Source organism: Pteropus medius, unplaced genomic scaffold (assembly GCF_902729225.1).
Source record: "Pteropus medius unplaced genomic scaffold, Ma_sr-lr_union100, whole genome shotgun sequence".
Lineage (NCBI taxonomy): Eukaryota > Metazoa > Chordata > Mammalia > Chiroptera > Pteropodidae > Pteropus > Pteropus medius.
The window spans coordinates 15,379,281-15,399,877 of NW_024340692.1; the positions used below are offsets into that span (position 1 = coordinate 15,379,281).

Genomic DNA, 20,597 nt, shown 5'->3' on the forward strand with positions numbered 1-20,597 from the left:
AAGTATGTGATCTCTCCTCAGTGATGGAAATGGGCGAAAGATTTTTACATAAAGAGAAATAAATCACCATTTCCTGAGAGAGAGCACATTGTTTTGATGCTAGAAATGATAAATGAGTAAACACTTAAGGGTCTAAACATTATTCCCACTTATTAAACACAGTTTTGCACCTTACCAATATACCATCATCCTACAGCTGGTCCCAAAATGATGGTCAGTAACTCCTGCCCTGTGACATCCACCTGAAGGTTCACCCGGAAAGCAGCAAAGGAAAGTAACTGGAAACCCTGCTAGAAATGGCATGCATAAGGACTGGGAGACTGCTGTTGAAAAGTGCCCCTCCAGTGCTACCCAGGCGTGCTCGCAGCTGTGTATAGTACCTCCTCCCCGGCCCCGAAAGAAAAAGGGAGGAGGAAATGGAAAATTCCCTTTCGTAAGGATGTAGATATGAGATCCTGTATGTTCAAATCGTTTTCCTACTTTTCCACATTTTCAGTACTCAAGAGATACATGATCCCATTTAACTTCCCAAAAGGCTGTTGATACTGCCATCTAGTGAATACAGTCCTTTTTACACCAGAAAGTCATAAAAATTTAAGGCACGAGCCCTTTAATTTTAAAGCAGAGTTTGGGAAATTTAAGTATCCTATTTTTAATCTCATTTGAAGTATCACTTATTTTATAATAGAAGAGGAAAAAACTTACTAAGAGAAAGTTTGTACTCCATGTATTATTATCCAATGTAATTAGTAAATAAAAATGAGCACGATAGGATCAAACAAGCAAATTCTATTTTCTTGTAAAATATCAAAGCTCTGCTTTACTTCCAGCAATGACCGTACTTACTCTCACCGTCTTGTTGATGGCATGGCCCACCTGTCTGTCCCCTGTATGGTGAGTAACTTGTGCCTTTCCTGAGTAACTAGTTTATTGAATCTTAAAGACCTTGTGAACTATCTATCTGGCCACAATTCCCTTTAACTTGGCTGCTGGGGAACACAAGAGCCAAAGCAGTGGCCTATTTCCAGTGAACTTACAAGACCTTACGCAGTACATACATGCGATCTCTATCTTCACTCCTCATCTCCTCTTCTTGCTATTTCCATCTGTCCTGATATCCTCACACATTGATTTTTAATTTTACTTTGTATAACCTTTTAAGCCACCCTAAGGTTTGTGTTTTTTGAAACAAGATTGGGTATGTCTAAACAAATTCCATTACCATTATTTGTATGATGCTCCTGCTGTGACTCTGATCATATAAGCATAAATACATGGAAGACAAATATCACTGGCCCTAGTGAGTCCTGCCGTAGGTAACTCTTAGGGTTCCCTTTCCACTTGTTAACTCATTAGTAGACTGCTGATGGCCTAAACTGGGGTTGATATTACTGCCATCATCAAAGACATTATCACTTATCATTGCTGTCTTCTTCACCCTCCAGTATGGCCTCCTAAGATATCTGGTCAAGGGCAACCTCTTCAGCTGAAGGGATTCTTTATTTCCCATTCCACAGAAGCACTGTGTCTCATTGTGTTTGCACCTGGTCTCATTTCTAAGTAAGTGATTCACGTATTTATATTATATATGTTTACATTAAAAATTTTTAAATATTGGCTTGTTCAAAGGCAGAATATAAACTGTTATAGCAACAGGTATGAGAGGACAATTCTGAAATCCCAAAGGCTCTCCTTTCTCCATCAAGAAACAATGTCGGCTACCTTATTACCACTTTAGCATATGCTGTGCTTATTTAATAAATCCTACCTACGTACTGCTGAACTGCATTCAATCACTGTTGTTTAGATAATGATACCCACTGAGAGGTCATCACTGGGACATCTCAAACTTCATATCGAAATTCCCTTTCTTATCTCTCATAATTATCTATTAAAAAGCTACAGATTGCAAAAATTACATTCTCAGTCCTACACCCAAGAGTCTCAATACTTGACTCTATTTGTTCCAGAACTGCCAAAAGCACAAAACAACTAATAATTTCCTATTAGCAAAGTAGAGTGTAAGAAGTGTGGGTGGGTTGGTATAGGGGGTATTATAGGTAATATGTGTGTTCATCATGCAAATAAAAGCAGATTTTATTTCAAAACATCGTATTTTTATATGTACAGGCATGTGCACACACAAGTTAAATGGCCAAGGTGATAAAGACAGACGGCTGAAATAAGACTGGGGGGAAGGTGAGTGGGACCTGATGGGCCAGAGGGTTTGGGCGGGGATAGGCTATGGCCTGGGCACTGTGCAGCACCTCCAGGCCGGTCTGTGCTCTCTTGTTCTGGAGCTCAGGCCGGAGACAATGGTATGCATTCCAGTTCTGCTCTGAATCTACCAAAAAGTCCTGGAGCCACACACATATCCTCTGATTTGTCCCTCTGTTAGTCATGCTGGCCTAGAAAAGGTATAGGAGAATCCAATAATAAAAACAAAGGCAGAGTAGATGATAAAGGGACAGCATAGATGGATTACCAACAAAGGGACCCACAGAAATCTGATTTTAAAAAAAGACTGATAGTCCCAAAGGATCTCATTGTTTTTTAAATAGGCCTAATGAGATGAAATACCTCTCTGTAACTATCTCTGACCTTTTTCTCTGAGACTAAAATTCAGGATATTTATTTACCTGATACTACACAGGAAACACATGGCATTTAGATTTAAATTTAAAATGTATTTAGTTATATTTAATAACCTCATTTCTGAGTTCCTTTTTCGTTAAAGTAACTTTCATTTCTATTATTGCAGTTTTAGAAATATGAATAAGTATAAGGTTTGTGCCAACAGACACTGTTACTAAATCAGTACCTAGCAATCCTTGGGCCTCTAGCTTTTCTTCAGGTTCTAATTTAAGGACAGTACAATTTTACTGTGAAACAGAGCAGTGAGACTATGCAGTCAAATGGAAGGTAGTTTTTGGAAATGATAATGACTTGAAACATGAAGATAAAACTACTGTCCAACACAATGGAGCAGCTTAACTGAGTGTAGTCATTATTGTTTATTGCTCTGAGGAAGCTAGAAAAAAAACAGGGAAATAGAGGAAACTTCTTTGAAAAATGGAACATCTTTTATATGTCTAATGTATATTATAAAAGTCAAGTCTTTGTTGCATTCCGTCTATTCCTCTACATGTATTACATATTCAGTTTTTTTAATGCCCGGGAAACTAAACAATGGTATCATCTGCAGGTCAGAGAATTAGGATCTAAGGTTCTGAATTTTAGACATACCCATATCTAATGAGATAGACACTATATTTTATTAAAAAGTAAAGTGAAGCATAACTTCCCTCAGTAGCTCCTTTGTTTGAATCCAGCTTCTGTGCAGGAAGCAAGTGCTAATACATGTCTGAAAAACATGTCAGGGGACATGGGTCTCGTGGTTTTTATACCAATTTCGGTGGTCACTTGAGGCCTCCTTCTCTTCCAAGCTATGTCCTAGACACAGTCTTGGAGATAAGTCTAGACACTCAATTTCACAAATTGGAAACTAATGCACACAGTCAATCAGCAAAGAACATGCCCCAGTTAGCAGGACTCTTGCTTCAGTGCAATTGTTTGTGACTTACTAAAAGATCCCTAGTTTGCCTGTTTTCATAGGAGAATGCTGTGGACTGGCCCCAATACTAGCAAATGGAACTCTGGGGGCTGACAGCTAACACACAACACCCCTAAAGGCCAGAAAACTACCATGCATGTCATGCCAACCTTCCCTTCATATGCGGGGATGGGAGGATAGAGATAGAACTGGTGGGCAGAATGATAAGGTAACCTAATTATACTCAGGCCAAAGTAGCAAAGTGAGTGAGTACAGGACACAGAAGACATCTCCTTTCAAAGACAAATAATTCAAAACCATTTAATGAAACAACCAAATAGGAGAATACCATTGCATTATTTATCTATGGGCTAGTGGAGGAAATCAACACATTTGTAAAGAGTGGTTTTATATATTAGCTTCTTTCCTTCTGCTCAATCACAATTCCCAGAAAAAGAAAGACCACAAACCTGATTTCTGCTGTGGCTCTAGAAGATGAAACCAAATGTTAAAGACACTCAGGTCACAGACATGCAGCCAGAAGCATGTTCACTTTTTTTTTTGCACATTCACTCTTTAGCACACTTGAACTGCCTCCACTGACTCTCCAAGCTTTCCAAGTCCAGAGCCTGGAATATACAGTTCTCCTCTTATCTACGAGCATTCCTAAATGACCCTTAAACCTAAAAAAGCTGGGGCCTGCTGGTTCCAGCCATCTCTTGATCAGAGTCAAGGGTGCATGGACATCACTTAACATTATCTGACATAGGAAACTGCACTTTGTCAAACCAGTTGTTTGTAAACCAACACTGGATACCTCTATGTCTTGTCCAAAGGGGAGACTGCTTGGGTTCTACTTTTAAAATCACACAAATAAGTACTTCATTTTATTTTTTAACTACATAGTATACCGTCACCACTTCCATATCCTTCCACTCATCAGAACCTTCTTTTCTCATTCTATACAACCTTTGCTTAGGGATTCTATACAACCTTTGCTTAGGGGCTCATCATGGCTCACTTGGGGGTGGGACTAAGGTCCCATTCTAATCTATTAGGATGATTATGTATTGTTTTTATAATCTAGAAAGTCTTTGATAAACTTTCACCAAATCAAAACATGTTCATATTTCTGAACTAGTTATTCTTGAGAATTTATCCCAAAGAAATAATTTATTATGGCCTAAAGATTTCACTACAGAGATGTCTAAAATAGCAAATAATTAGATATAATCTACATTTTTAACATTAGAAAGATGGATAATACACTATGATACATTAATACAATTGAATATTATTTACCATTGTAATTATAAAGGCTTTTTAAAAGGAAAAACAAATGTTACTCTATAGGCATCTGGGAAAGGAGGCCAGGAACACTTGTAAATGAGTGGAAAACTGTGACAACTAAACTACAAGTAGTATTACAAATAAAAAGTATGCCACATAAATAAAATGTAAACTAAAATATTTAAGAAAGATGAAACCATGTGTCATATTAGAGTGGTAGAATTTTAATGCAATTAAAATATTTTATTGATTTTCATTAACAAAATATAAAATATTTGCTAACCAATGATCTGAAGAAAATAAATTTTGCCATAGGTAGGTCAAACTATTGACCTACCTCTCCTTTATTTAAAGTTAACTTTTTTGGAATTTATAAGCTTTCCTAAATTTTACTTAAGTCCATTAAAGGAAATGAAAAAAGTACCAATGGTTTAAAAGGCAAAATAGGTCACAGGATCAACGTCAATTATATCTATTTTAAGTGAACTTCAGGTAGCAATCAGAAGTTTAAGGAATTCTCCAAGAATTTACAAACTAGTCCACTTAACTTATAAACTATCAACTTATCAAAGTACTTTCTAACTTAAAATACTGTCATAGTAACACCATCACAATGATCAGTTTTATAACATGGTAAATTTATTCTAGTCAAAGCCAACTGCTATATATGTGAATGGTCTCTCTTTTTTTTTTTTAAATTTTATTGTTTCAACCAACTCACTGAAGGGTTAGAGGTCAAGTTTTCTTCCCTTTAGATTCTCGATCCATAAGGATTTTCGATGAACTTACAAAGGCTTAAGTCTAATAGGTAGCTGGGCAAGCAAGGACAGTATGAGGTCAGTAGTGACCCAGAAAGCTAACAAGAAGCATGAGTGTGTGCTCGTGTGCCTTTTCCCATGCTCCCATCCAAGAAAATGCTGTATTGAAGTGATGTGTATGAATGCATCCATTATGCATTATCGCCACTGCCTTATCCCACTCAAGGTCTTAACACTGGCTTAGTTCACTTCCTTTGCAGACAATCTGGACCATCAGCTGGGGTGGAGGCTCTTAAGTAACTTTATGAGTTGGCTTCATCTCCGTAGCTTCTCAGGTGTGGTTCAACAGCCACACCCTAAAAACAGACAACCTTTTATAAACAATTTGTCAAGTCTGTTTTTCCCTCTGGTTTGAGGACAGACAGACTGACCAAATTGGCCCAGGGTGATGAGTGTACCATTCCTGAGGTAGAGCCTGCAGAGTCCACCCTTGTCAACTTCAAGTCTCTTGATAATGCCACATAAAAATGCCCTTAGGTTAACTATTTTCATCTTATGTGCTCTAAAACAATGATATTTTTCTATTTATAAAATTGTCAATAAAGATTTTTTAAAAGTCAAAGTACTTCTTTTAGGTCTTTGAGAGAATACACAAGTATTAATAAAGGAGAATTGGTTGATTGTCATGTAGAATGTGATACACAGCAAATGAAGTCATTATCATTACAATTTTGAAAATTTTATATTTTTTCCTTCAAGATTCCATGGTATTGAATAAATAACCCTCCCTCCCCATCCCTGGAGATTTTTTAAAGGGAACGCAAATGTTACACTACAGATAACCAGAAAGGAGGCTAGGAACACGAAAGGGGTCTGTTGTGGTGCTTCCTACAAATCAGCTGAATTTCAACACCATATCCATTTCAGTTTTTCTTTGTCTAAAAATCCTTGCCACCCTACCATGCCATTTCCTTCCAGCACAGTAAGTTAGGAGAATAAAGAAAGGAAGAAGTTACCGAAGTTCTTATAGTTCTGGAAGCAAATTTTTCTAGAACTCTACTCTTGGGCTGGGCGAAGAAAGCAGACTGGCCCTCCTGGACTAGGGTGAGGCAGGTATGTGCAGCTGGTCCTGGAACTGGGTGGAAGCAGGAATCCGCACATGAACCAACAAGCCCACAGGAGAGGTACCCAATCGAACCTGTGTTTAGCAGGCTTAACCATCTGTTTTCAAGTGGCTTATGATGCTCCAGATTTAACCTTAGTGCCATTCTGAATGACCCAACAGCATGCAAGGAAAAAAAATTAAGGAAGATGAAAGAGGCTATCATTTACTAATTAACAGTTTAAAGCCCATTTTAAAGAATGACTCATGAAAACTCATAAAATTAAAATTTAAATCCCAGCTCCAACATTTTCTCTGGGCACAAAGCATTTAAAAATAAAAATGTGGGAGGATAACTACATTTCACCAGGTTTTTCTTAGTTTTTAAAACAAATCAGTCGCCTGTCTTATCCCATCCAAATCCACTAGAATGTAAATTCCACGAAAGCTGGGACTTTGTTTTAAAGCTCACTGATTTTGCCCACCTCCTTTTCAGCTACAGTGGTCATATAAAAGCAGTGACTTATATTGTAACTTTTACTTTTACACATAACATATGCCATATGTTTAAATTATATAGACTATATACAAAATTCAACGCTATATGCCAAAGAAAAGCTCCATGGTTTTCCTCTCCCCTTTGCCTTTTAAAGAGGAAAAATATGCTCATATTAATTTGATAAAACTAACTGAACGGTTAAAATCCAGAACTAGAATTTAGTGTATGGCAGAGCTTGTTTAACCACCACCTACTCTAATGAGAAGAGTCAGGACATAAGGCCTGTGCTATGGGCTTGGTGCTCCCTCCCTCCAAATGCCATCTGGGGTATAGAGATGAGTTAATCCTGTTACCAGTTCTCTTTCCCATCCTGGTCACCACCTAACCCATAATAAAATAATTCTCACTAGGTATTCATCCACTTACAAAACCACATCTGCATACCATTCTGGGCATAGTGGCTCTTGAGTAAGCTGTTCACTTTCCCACATACCAAAGCACTAAGGGAGAGCAAGTGATCGGAAAGGTCTCCTTCACTATCCCCTCTTTTCCCTGTCACTATGATCAACATTGCTAGCCTGGACCATGCCAGTCACTTCCTGGGTAAATGTGATGCTTCTTTTTTTTTTAACTCAGATTTTTCTATGGCATTATATTCACACCCATTCATTGTTTGGTCTCTCCAGCTGCAGAGAAGTTTCAACACTAGTTTCCTAGTGGTTAATGTTCTCTTACCTTTTGTTGCCTTTGCCCAGGCTGATCACTCTGCCTACATGGGAGGACTTCTTTGCTATTCCTTCCACTCTTTAAGACTCAGTGTAGGCATTTCCTCCTCCAGGAAGCCTTCTCTGATGCCCCCTACCAGTTTTAGATACCCTTTCCCTGTGGCTTCCTAGTACCCTATGTATAACTGCAAAGAGCTTACCACACTGTTGAGATTTTGTTTTATTTTTGTGGTTGTTAATTTTGGGTCTTTCTTTAGTTAATCCATTAGTTTCTTTGGGAGATGGAATCTTCTTTATTCTAGCTCTGGCCTATCTAGCACATAACTCTCCCCCAAATGCTTGATCCATACATGAATAATTGAACGAGCTGGAGTTCACACGTACATGTGATGTTAATGACTTTCCACATTTTATAGAAAATGGCATACTTCAATTCTTCTCTTTCATCATTTGGTAATTAGATATTAAGTCTCCCTCATCAGACTGATTGATAGAATCACTGTTAGGGAAGATCAAAAAGTGACCAGCAATAGGAGAATTTAAACCTCAAGAACATACTTTCTGTATATAGTATCTCTTTGACAACATTTTTATCATACACTTGTAGTTCACTCTTTCTAAAGCATATTTAGGACACATTCTTAAAGCAAGATATTTTCATATAATTCATATATAAGATGAATTTTAGAATCTTAGCAGATGGACCTTATACACTCCGACCATAATATTCTTAAATTGCTGACTCACTGCTTGAGTTTAATCTTCCCATATCTTACTGCTACTCATTCTTCAAGACACAGAATCGAATGCCACTTTTCCATGGAGCCTTTCTTGATCACGCTAGACAGAAAGGCGCCCTCTTTCCTCAAATCCCCTACAGCACTCTGTGTCTCATTCATTTATCATCTGCTACAGTATCTGATGCCAGCTGTGGCAAGTATACAGCAGATGTTCAACAATTACTATAGCAAGAAAGGCCCTTTCCATATATTCCTTAGTATTTATAACAGGGGAAAATTAAAAACAGGCTAAATATCCAAAATAGGGGGACAGCTTAGCCAGATCCATGGTACATCAACACAATAGGATATTACACTCCTAATAAAAATGATCATCATATGACTTCTGCCCATTTACGGAAACATTCACATAAAATGATGCTATGTGGAAATATACACAAACAGCATGTGAACCGTGACCCCGTTTAAAAAATTTCTGGATGTATATCAACAAGGTAATTTGGAGTTAAATAAACTTGACAATAATTAGCATTTTTTAGCTTATGTTCCTAAGTATCACATAACACACACCTTAAATTCTCCTGTATTTAATATGTAGCCAAAATAGCTTTACCACCTCAGAAGTTAACAGAAAGTATCCCCAATGACCAATGGCTGGGAATTCTCTCAAGTGCTTTAATGTAACATTGTTGTTTTAAGTTCGAATCTCAAAAAATGGACTGAGAAGCTTTGTTCACTACTCCATACCTACTTCAAACACCCTATCTGAAACCATCAAACCAAGTCATACAAAAAGTCTCCAACTGACCTCTGTACCCCTGGGTTTTGTCGAAATCAATGGATTCAGTTGAGTAGGAGTGTTAAGCCAAGCAAGGGGTGCAAATAAATCAAAGAGGAGAGGATGAGAACCAAAAGGGGGCAGAGGAAGATGGTCTCTGTCATTCTATGACTATTACCTGGGCCTTCCTCTCACAGCAAGGAGGCCAGAATTTACTCTCCTTCCATGAACACCTGAAGTTCTTACTGCACTGAGGTCACTGAATCCAAAAACAAGGAAATCCTAACGACAAGAGATGAATCCCATGTCGTAATATACCTGATTTCAGGCAGGCAGGCTTTAGTGTGTTCTGCTTATTCCAATTTCCCCAAATTTTTAAGAGTCTTCAAATATTATATTTAATGATAACAACCTTTTCTTGACATTTCATTTTCTAGTCACTTTTTAGGTGTGATTTAAGATACAAGGTGGTAATAAGATACTTCTCAGCACCAATAAAAAACAGACCAGGAATAAAAGCCTCATATCAACATGACCATTTCTTCAATTATTTAACAACACAATGACAAGAACTTTCTCTAAAAGATTAGTTTTAAGTGAATGGTTCTGTTATCCATCTCAGAGGCACATATAGTAAATAGAAAACACTCTGACAATTAGTTTTCCATCTCATATTCGAAGCAGCACTCACATGAAAATCACGATTTTTTAAATACTTAAAACCACAAGCCAAATGATGTCTTTCAATGTTTAAGTTATTTGTTATTGTTGTATTTATGATCGCTTCCATTTCCTTTCTTCGTCCAAGATGGCAGCTTTCAGACTATTTAAGCTGGACAGCTCCTTTAAAGTCTCAAATCAAATATACATATAGATGTATCACTGAATTGTACACTTGAAACTTATATAATTTTATTAACCAATGTCACTCCAATAAATTAAATGAAGAAACTTAAAATTCCCAAATCATCCCAAACCACAGCAAAATCCTTTTACATCTTAAGCCCAATACCTATGACTCAACTTGTCCAGAACCTGTAAGGCGGGTTTTTAATTATATCCCAGATGAAAATCTATCCTTCTCCTTTTCTGAAGACTCCCTTCTTCCAAAGGAAGATCTCATCATGAGCTTAGTATAAGCAGAAGCTCACACTGTAGAGATTTAGGAATAATAAATGGAAGGGAGGTTGGAGTTAGAGCTTTTTATTTTTACCAGATAAAGCTGCAACTGCATCCATCGTTTTGCCAGGCTTTCTGAATCCAAAAACTGCACAATGTCACTGGATGCAGGGTGAAGCCAGGAGCATTCATACTAAAGGTCAAAGCAGTTACAACTGACTTGTGTTCAGAGTCTATTTTGTCATGTTTAGTGCCTTATTTTCTCTGTCATTAAATACTATACTCCACTAGCCCAAAGGCTGAGATTTCCATTCACAGAAAGTAGAAAATGCAAGAGAAAAGTCATATTCAGCGTTAAGAAAAGTCACGATTTTCCCATCTGGGAGCAATTATCTTGCCTCATAGCTATTATTTTATGTCTAGAAATCAAAAACCTGACAATAGCTGAACATAAAAAACTAACACTTAAAAAACATTTAAAAATACTCTGAAGTGCTTAAAAACTTTTTAAGTACTTAGAAGGAAAGGCAGTCAAAAAGACAGTCTCATCTTTATGACATGAGAACAACCATAGTATATTATATGGAATGAACACCATACTACTAGCTGTGCAATCTTATATAAATCATTTAACCTTCTGAGCACTGGCTTAGGTTTCTAAAAAAATTAGGAGATTTCTATTAGGATTGAATTTGACGGTATATGCAAACTGTCCAACACAATGTCTGGCACATAGTGCCCATTCAATAAATGGTTATTTTTAGCATCACTAAAAATACCACATCTCCAGGAAAGAGATGGAATAAAAGAACCAGAATAATGCTTTGAAATATTAGCTTTAACATTTACCTTAGACATTAATGCATCTATGAACTGGTACTTCAAAGCTAAGATGCTGTAAGATGAGATGTCTTTTTGCTGAAATCAAGGGCCACTGACACTCTACCTGCCTCCTCAACCACAACTTAATAATAGTAATAAAAAAATCCAGCATGGTAAGTTCAAAATAATTTTGAATTTTTAAAAGAGAAAAATTTAAACAGCTGCATTTATTGTTTTAATTAATAATAGGACAAATATTAATACTTATTAATAAGGAAGATATTTCTCTGTTCTAGAACTAGGGAAAGATAAAGAAGACAACTGATGTAGGAAGTATTCAGAGTAAAGAAATACTGAATGTTAATGTGGCGTCTTTCTCCATAACTAGAGTCTCAGGAACCAGGAACCCTATTAATCTTTAAATTCAGTGCAAGATACAGAAGCCGCTTTTAGTAAATTCTTCTGGCTGAGTGATCATACGATGATTAGATATCAAAGCTACTTCAAACTCTTCAGGATCTCTTATTGCTGGCAAAGATAACTTATGCATTTAGAGGTCAGAGTCAGCCAGCCATATTTTCAAAACATTACAACACCAACCTTTATTTGTCATCTGGGGTTTGTGCCATATTCTACCTAATACCATTTCCAAATTGAAGTGCACCAAAGTGGGAAGAATATGGAAATTTCTCACAAAATGCCAAGTCAAGAGCAAAGTGCCCTTGAAAAAGATTCATCTTTTAAATTCTGGCATAAACCTGCTCTTCTGTCTATATTTTGAAAGAACAAGAGACTCTTTCTCCATAAATAAGAAACAGGTGGTAAGCCCCAAGAATGAGTCTGAAATAGAGTAAAATGCTTAGGAAGATTATTATCACTGTAGATGAATATGCTCTGTAACTATTATAATTCTACCAATCACATGTAAAAATGCCTTGATTTCATGCTTAATTATCACAGAAACTGCTGACCAAAAGAGTTGAGATATAATAAAAGAGTCATATTAAAATTTCATCTAAGCAAGATCTATTTTGCAAGAGTTAAAAGCATCAGTCAAAAGGAATTCCACTAGCTCTCCAACAAAAAGAGGCCTTCAAAGCTTATAAGTAATAAAAATATTTTATCAATGCTCTCTGCCTGTAAGACTTCATAAATAAAATTATAAAGACATAAATAATTTATCAAAAATTTTGTGCTACACCTAACTTATGCAAAAACAAAATTCTTTTATGATAGAATGATCAATCTGTACTTAGACACTGAGTAAAACATTCTACTAGGTCTACATCTGATACTATTTACTTCTATAACTCACAGAGAACCAAAAGTTATTCATTACCTTAAAATAAGGAATAGACTAAAAATGAGAGTCAAAAGTCCTTGGAAGGTTATTAAAAGAATGTTGAGGATGTATGAATGCTAACATAAGCCTTTCAATATAAAAGCACTTTTCCACAAAGAAGTTAACTCATCTCATCTATCGTCAAGATACCTATTTGTTTACATTCCTCTCTCTGTCTGATTTTTAACAACTCACCAACGAGTGGCCTAATCAAAATGATTTTACATCAAAATTATTTATTACCTAGCAGTGTCATGTTCATAGGAAGAACCTGCTTTAAAATTAGTGGACGATAGAAGCAATGGCACCCCAGTTGCAATTTACACATCTAACACACAGATATTGGTTTCTAAATACCATTCTCCAATAAAAAATTCCAGAACTCCTGAGGAAGTGACTGATTCCATGGCCAGCATAAGGAAAATACAAGGTAAGCCTGTAATATCTGGAGATGCCACAAAATGAAAAGGAATGGGAACATGTCAAAAGACATTGAAGCCAATCTGATGGAACTCCCAATGGCCAACGATGGAACAATTTGAGCAAGAAAATAAAATAATGATAGTATCGGATTAGAACCTATAGAATAAAATAACTATGTATATGATTCCATAGTGATGTGTGTGTGTAACAAAGGACAGCACTTCGTTACAAAAGAATCTCAATAAACAAACAAATGTACATGGAATGAGGGAGATATAAAGTCACTACTAGGTAAAGAGTATAGTGATAATTATTGCAGGTAAGATCTACCAATGGATGCTAAAATCAGTGGGTGAAAGCTTGAGGAAAAACAGGATATTTGCCTAGTCTCAAAGTATCTCCACCCCCTTCCCTCCCGGATATTTATTAATGACAAAGGGCACACTAGTCACTTTATAGTGGAGAAACCCAGGAGAAACTATCTGAATCAAGTGATCAAGGTCAGCATCACCATTAATAAGAGAAACTGACATCAAGTAAGCACTTGGCAAAAAAACACATCATCGCTTTTGTGGTATTCTTCCCCAAAATGCAGAACCTCAAAGTAAACATTAGAAAACCTCAGAAAACCTCAAAGACAGAATCATGCAACAAAATAACTGATCAGTATTGTTCAAAAGTATCAAGGTCATGAAAGACAAGGAAAGACTAAGGAAGTGCAGAAGTTAAGGAGACAGAACTAAATACAGTGTGGATCACGGATCAGATCCTGGAACAGAAAGGATGTTAGTGGAAAACCAGATGGAATGCTAATAAGGTCTGTAGTTTAGCTAAAAGTATCATACCAATTTAAATCTCCATATTCTGGTAATTATACTATGATTATATAAGATGCTAGCACTGGAGGGAGCTGGCTGATGGGTACACATGACTTTAGTACTACCTGTGCAACATTTCTCTAAGTTTAAAATTATTTAAAAATAAAACAAACTAAGGGCAGAGGAAAGCAACTGTGGTTACCCATATTCCTCACTTCCATCTGGCTTTCTTTGGGCATTTTACAAAACCATCTTCCTCTGCTTTGCTTTGTTAGCCATGGAAAAGCGTAGAGAGGTGTGAGATATGAGATTCGGACACACAAAACATCACAGTGACTGTCTCAAAAATTCGAATATTGTCTGCCTTCTGGAGTTCAGCTAAACTTTTCAGTTAGTCCTGAACAAAATAAAGTCATTAACTTTAGAACACGTTAGTAAATTCCCAAACTGGCCTTGGATGGTGCCAAAGAAAAGAACACTGGGTATTCACAGACTCTGCCAACAAGCAAAAGATCTTTTGGCAGAAAATTCAAAGCTATTTAAGAATGACTGCCAGCAATGTGTTGGGGGATAATGAAAGACGGGTTAGTAGTGGGGTGGGCTGTACAGAGGGAAGGAGAGTAAAAAGCCCAAGAGATGCATGTGTGCTACTAGTTTCCTCACCTAACTATATTAAGTTGGATTAATAATGCATTTAAAAACACCATGTTTACACAGCTCAAAAACATACCCAAAAGGATTTTATCATTTACATTCTATTTAGATTATTATATGTGTTACCACACTGTTTGAGAATAAAAAGTTAGACACACCCTTCTTTTTTCCCTTTTTCCCCAGCATTTAGTTACTCACAATGACATGCTCAGGTAAGTGTGGGCAGCATCTACAGATGACCGTAAAGAACAAGCAGTTACAAAAACAAAACAAAACGAGATCTCTTGCTGGCTATCAAAAGATAATATGTGCATATTTTTTGCCTTAGTAATTCTTATAGGAAATTATCTTAAAGAAATACAAAAGTATCCACTGATATAGGGACGAATTTTTCATTATCATATTGTTTATAATAGAAAAAAGCTGAAAATACACTAAATGCTCATTAAAAGAAAACTTATAGTATAGTACATCTGTACAACAAGGTATTCTGCAGCCTTTAAGAGGCATAAAGTTAAAAATAAATAAGTTAAAATGCAGACAAAGTATATTGTGATTCTACCCAAAGGAAGAAGGTGTTTTTTTGTACATATATGCATAGTAAATATATATAGAAGGATATATATCAAACTTAACAAGGTCTGCTCTAGGGAATATTTTAGTGATAGCGGGATCCTTATCTGCTTTTTAAAATAACCAGTGGAGACTACTTTCTTAAATTTTAAATTTAAAAAGAAAACTAAAAATAATGAATAGGCACTTGTGTTTCTACAAACCAGGAATGAACAATCTGAAAAAGAAATCAAAAAAACAATTCCATTTGAGATTGCATCTGAAGAATTAAATATCTAAGAATAACTATAATGAAAGAAGCAAAAGACTTGTACACTAAAAGCTACAAAACATTGAGGAAAGAAATTAAATAAGACCTACTAAATAAATGGAAAGACATCTGTGTTCATAGATTGAAGTCTTAATATTGTTAAGAAGGGAATACTACCCCAAATCATCCACAAATTCAATGCAATCTCAATCAAAATTCCAACAGTCTTTTTTACCAAAATGGAAAACTGATTCTTGAGTTCATATGAAACTACAATAGGCTTTGAATAGCCAAAATAATATTAAAAAGAACAAGTTTGGAGAACTCATATTTCCTAATTTCAAAACTTATCACAAAGCTACAGCAATCAAAACAGTAGAGTATTGGCATAAGGACAGACATATAGACCAATGGAGAACTAAAAGTCCAGAAAAATATATATATATATATATATATATATATATATATATATATATATATATATATATATATAATCAACTGATGTTTACAAAGGGTATAAAACCATTCAATGAGAAAGACAGTCTCTTCAATAAGTGGTGCTGGGACAAGTGAATACCCACATACAAAAGAATGAGGTTAGACCTCTACTTCACATGATATGAAAAATTAACTTAAAATAGATGAATAAACTAAATATATGCAATAAAAGCATAAAATTCTTAGAAGAAACATAGGGGTAAAACTCCCTGACTTGGAAGAATTCTGACAAGTATATAACAAAAAGACAAAGACCCAATTAAAAAATAAGCAAAGGATTTGAACAGTTATTTCTCCAAAGAACATATATAAATGGCCAATAAGCACATGAAAAAGTGACAAACATCATTAGTCATTAAGGAAGTGCGAATCAAAACCATAATGAAACAACTACTTCATGCTCAAAGAATGGCTATAATTAGGGAGAAAAAAAGGAAAAATAACAAGTGCTGCCAAGAATGTGGAGAAATTAGAACCCTTATGCATTGCTGGTGGAAATGTAAATGGTTCCGCTGCTATGAAAAATCATTTAGCAGTTTGTCAAAAAAAGTTAAACAGAATTGTCACATGACCCAGCAATTTCACCTCTAGGTATACACTCTCAAAAGAATTTAAAAAGGGGAAACTAATACATACACATCCATGTTCATGGCAGTGTTATTCATAATAATCAAGAGGTAGAAACCACCCAAATGTCCATTAATGGATGAATGGATAAACAAATTATGGCATATCCATATAACAGAACATTATTCAACCACAAAATGGCTGGTATTTACAAAAACATGGATGAACCTCAAAAACATTCTACGTGAAAGAAGCCAGACACAAAAGGTCATGTACTGTACAATTTACATGAAATATGAGATTTATATGGGTAGCTCACACATTTACATGAGATATCCAGAATCGGTAAATTCATAGAGATAAAAAGATGATTAATGATTGTCAGGGGCTGTGGGAGGAAGGAACAGGAGTTACTGCTTAATGGGTTCAGGGTTTTCTTTTGGAGAAATGAAAATGCTTCGGCCCCAGGTAAGAGATGGCAGCTGTGCAAACTGAATGTACTAAAAATGCCACCAAATTGTCCATTTTTATGTTATGTGAACCTCATCTAAGATAAATACAATTAAAAAGAAATAACATACTATAAGTAAGACCAAACCTCCAATCCCCCACTGAGTTACTTTAGGATGGAATAGCGAGAGACAGTGGTACCAGTGCAGATGTGCATCTTCTACATCTAGATGCCTCTCTGTGGAACGCCCTGGATAAAGGACTTGGAAAAGATCTACTGATCGGGTATAAAAGCTCTTTGCTACCATTTTACCAGGCTCTAGAAATAGACATTTCTCCTATTTGCTCAGCACAAATCTCACAAGTAACCTATCTGGAAACACACCCTGAACAGCAGTAGAATTGCTCTGCATTTTATGCTTTGGTTTTTTTTCTTTTTGTGGTGGTGAAGTCGGGAGTAGGGGTAGGGGTGCTCCTGCAAAGGCATGACTTCTCCCCTTCAGAGTGCCTTCCAGGCAAGAGACATTCACACCAGAAAAAGTGCTGTCCTCTTAGTCACTTATTTTTCTGGGTCACATAAATTGATTCTTAGTTAATCCTTCTCTCAGTGATGCCAACAACTGCATTTTAATTTAAGCTATTTGTTTTGGCCATTTCAATGTGATTATTACAAAATAAAAGAATTTCAAGTTAAAAAGAGGCAGCTTTTTAACACTTCTTAAAATCAAATTGTTTCTGTAATAAGGAAGGATGACATGTAAAATTTATACTTTTTTTAATTCTCTTGATTGGAATAAATAACATCATCATATCATTACAAGGAATTTTATATATTAAAGGAGCTTAGAGAGAGTGGGACAGGGAATCTTAAGTCTCCAGATTTTTTGGTTCAATTTTTCAAAATTTTCCTCATTTTAAGTATTATTAAAAATTACTAATGCTATTTTAAAAATTTTGGAAGATAACAGTTGAAACCCCATTCAATATTTTTGACTATTAAAAAATATCTACACTTGTGAATTTATGTTTAAAGGGAAAAAAATCATGAATTTTCTACTTCATTTCGTCGAATTTTAAGACATTTTTCCAAAATATAAATAATCTCCAGCTTATTAACAATTTAAGATTTTAAAGTATTTCTGCTTCACTTTAATCCTTGGCAGGGCTGGTTCCCATCATTTCGGTTCTTGAAATGAGAACTCTATGTTAAGGTGGAGGATTTAGAGACTTACAAAGTCAAAAAGAAATCATAACTCCTGCATTTTTAATCATCCATCCTACTGGTGTATGATTTACCCCATAATTCCCACAAGAAAATGAAGAAAGTTTTGAAGAACGAGTTATTCTCAATGTAAATCTCCAGCCAGCCTCTGTCAATCATATTAGCCTTTTCCTCTGGTTAGCCTTTCTCCACCTCCTGCCTGAAAACTACATTACTATTTAATTGCTTTGTGACTTCACATTTTATTAAGAGGCAGAAAAACATAAAGAGCTAAAATAAGGAGATAAGCTCACTGTCGTAAATTGTCCCTTTAAGCAATGAAACTTGCCTCTCTAGTATAATAAGGTGGGCACTGTGGAAAACCCTGACAAGCGCAATTCTGCATAAGTCCAGAGCCCCCATCACTTACAGAAATCTTACAGTTAGTTCTCTGGACTGCAGTACCATAGATCAGAAGCTGGGCCAGACAACTGCCTGCTTTCTTATGCCAGTGTGAAGGGCACAGCCTGGTGAGTCACTTTGCCCTCCACCTTACTCCATCCCCAATTTATCTTCTATTCTCATGGACCAATGACAACAAAAAGAAGGCAGAAGAGAATGAGGTGAGACGAAGTTATGCAAAAGGATATAACCTGACAGCACCCCATCTGCCATCCCTTTTCTATGAAAAGTAATCTACTTGTTACCTAACCCAGTGGAAAACCTTTGGCTAAATGTTCACCCTCATGAACTTAGAAGAATTTTCTCTTTTCCCACTCTACTGGCTTCCCTTTTAAATCCTCATTTCTTCCTCTGTAGTGAGAGGGAAATCATTATCAGATTATGCCACATTCCTAAATGTGCCCGAGCCCCTGCCCTCTGGAAGATTACATCCAGTAATTCACACAAACTAAGCAGGGCTTAGAGAGTAAAGCCCTGGGAAAATATTAATTAGTAACTTCTCTAAAATGCTGCCAGCCAGAAAACAAAGGCTTCAAGTGTTTTTAAAGCCTGCTGATGTGTATAAGAAAGTGAGTTTATGACATTGTTCCAAAAAAGCATGCAAGTGTGTGTGAAGATCTAATATATTTACTAAGCATTAAAAAGTCTAGAAGAATATACAATAAACTCAGCTGCGGTTATACTAAGGGGTAGGCCAGAAGATGGACTGCAATGGTCAATTTTTTTTTCTATATACATCTTTTATGGCTTGAATATATGACAATGGGTATTATTTTTGTCATTGATTTTAATTTTAAAAGTTAAAATATGGAAAAGAACAGTGACCGCTCTTTCCAAACCAAAGATTAAAAGACATGGTCCACCAAAGCATTTTCATCCCTCATCTAAATGCAAGAGGCAGTTAAGGAAATGTAATTTAATCATTGGAATGTTGAAGTTTTCAGGTTTCAATAGTTTTCTTTTAAATGGCAGACAGCATATCCAAAAGAAGATTATCTAAGATATCTAGCAGGTTTAGCAGCATTAGATATTGAGTAAATGTAATAAATCTGTAAGCTGGTTACATTATGTCCTTCCTCCTCTCCGATACTAGGCCACAGTAAGTGATGCTAGGAGCATCTTTCCAGCTAGCTACTAGGCCAGCATGCTCACAAGGAATTTGACTCAAGTCAATGAACGGTTTCTACATTTACTTTTTTTGCAAGAGGATTATCCAAGGAGAGACAAATAAATGAAAGAAACAAAAAACATCAGAGTTACTAAGGACAATAATTTGAGTTGAAGCCCTTTTTATTTTTTTAAATTTATTTTTTATTATTTTTATTTATTTTATTTTTTAATGCCATTTCTTTTTTTCATACTATATATAATTTTCTTTAACATTTTATTTTTTTTCTTTTCCCCCCTCCCTTCTGGTAGAAGCTCTCTTTAAAAGAATCACAAAAATTGCAGTTGACTAACTCATTTGGGGAAAAAATTAATTTTCATTCCTCTCTCAAATCACACTTAGAATTAAGTTTCATATAGATGAATTATTTTATAATGCAAAATGAAACTATCAAACTATAGCAAAAAAAAAAATGTAGGGAGAACTTCTATGTAATCTTGTGGTTGGAGATGTTGATATAAATTAATTCACTCTACAAACAATATATGCTAAGCAGGAGAGAACTGGCTGTGAACAACACAAGCACAGCTCCTGACACTATGGAGCCACAGGCCAGAATGGGATATAGAAAAAATAAAGTAAAATATAATTGCATCTTGATACATGCTCAAAGGGGTAAAAAACAGGATTATGAGATAGGGAATATTGAAGGGAATGATGAGTGTTAGGACAGCACTCTGAGGTAAAATTTAAGCTTAAACCTGAAAGATGATGACCATGAAAACTGCTAACCACTGACAAGGCGCTTCTGAGAAAAGGGTGGTTCTCTAAGAGCTTTGCATGAACCAACCCACTTAATCCTCTT

At 35.8% G+C, this 20,597-nt stretch overlaps 1 protein-coding gene across 7 annotated transcripts in view; it reads right to left on the minus strand.

The window, feature by feature from the left end:
- The window catches only part of KANK1 (KN motif and ankyrin repeat domains 1), a 177,218-nt gene that overhangs the window by 92,671 nt on the left and 63,950 nt on the right, over positions 1-20,597 (minus strand). The gene's annotated exons all lie outside the window — the stretch shown is intronic.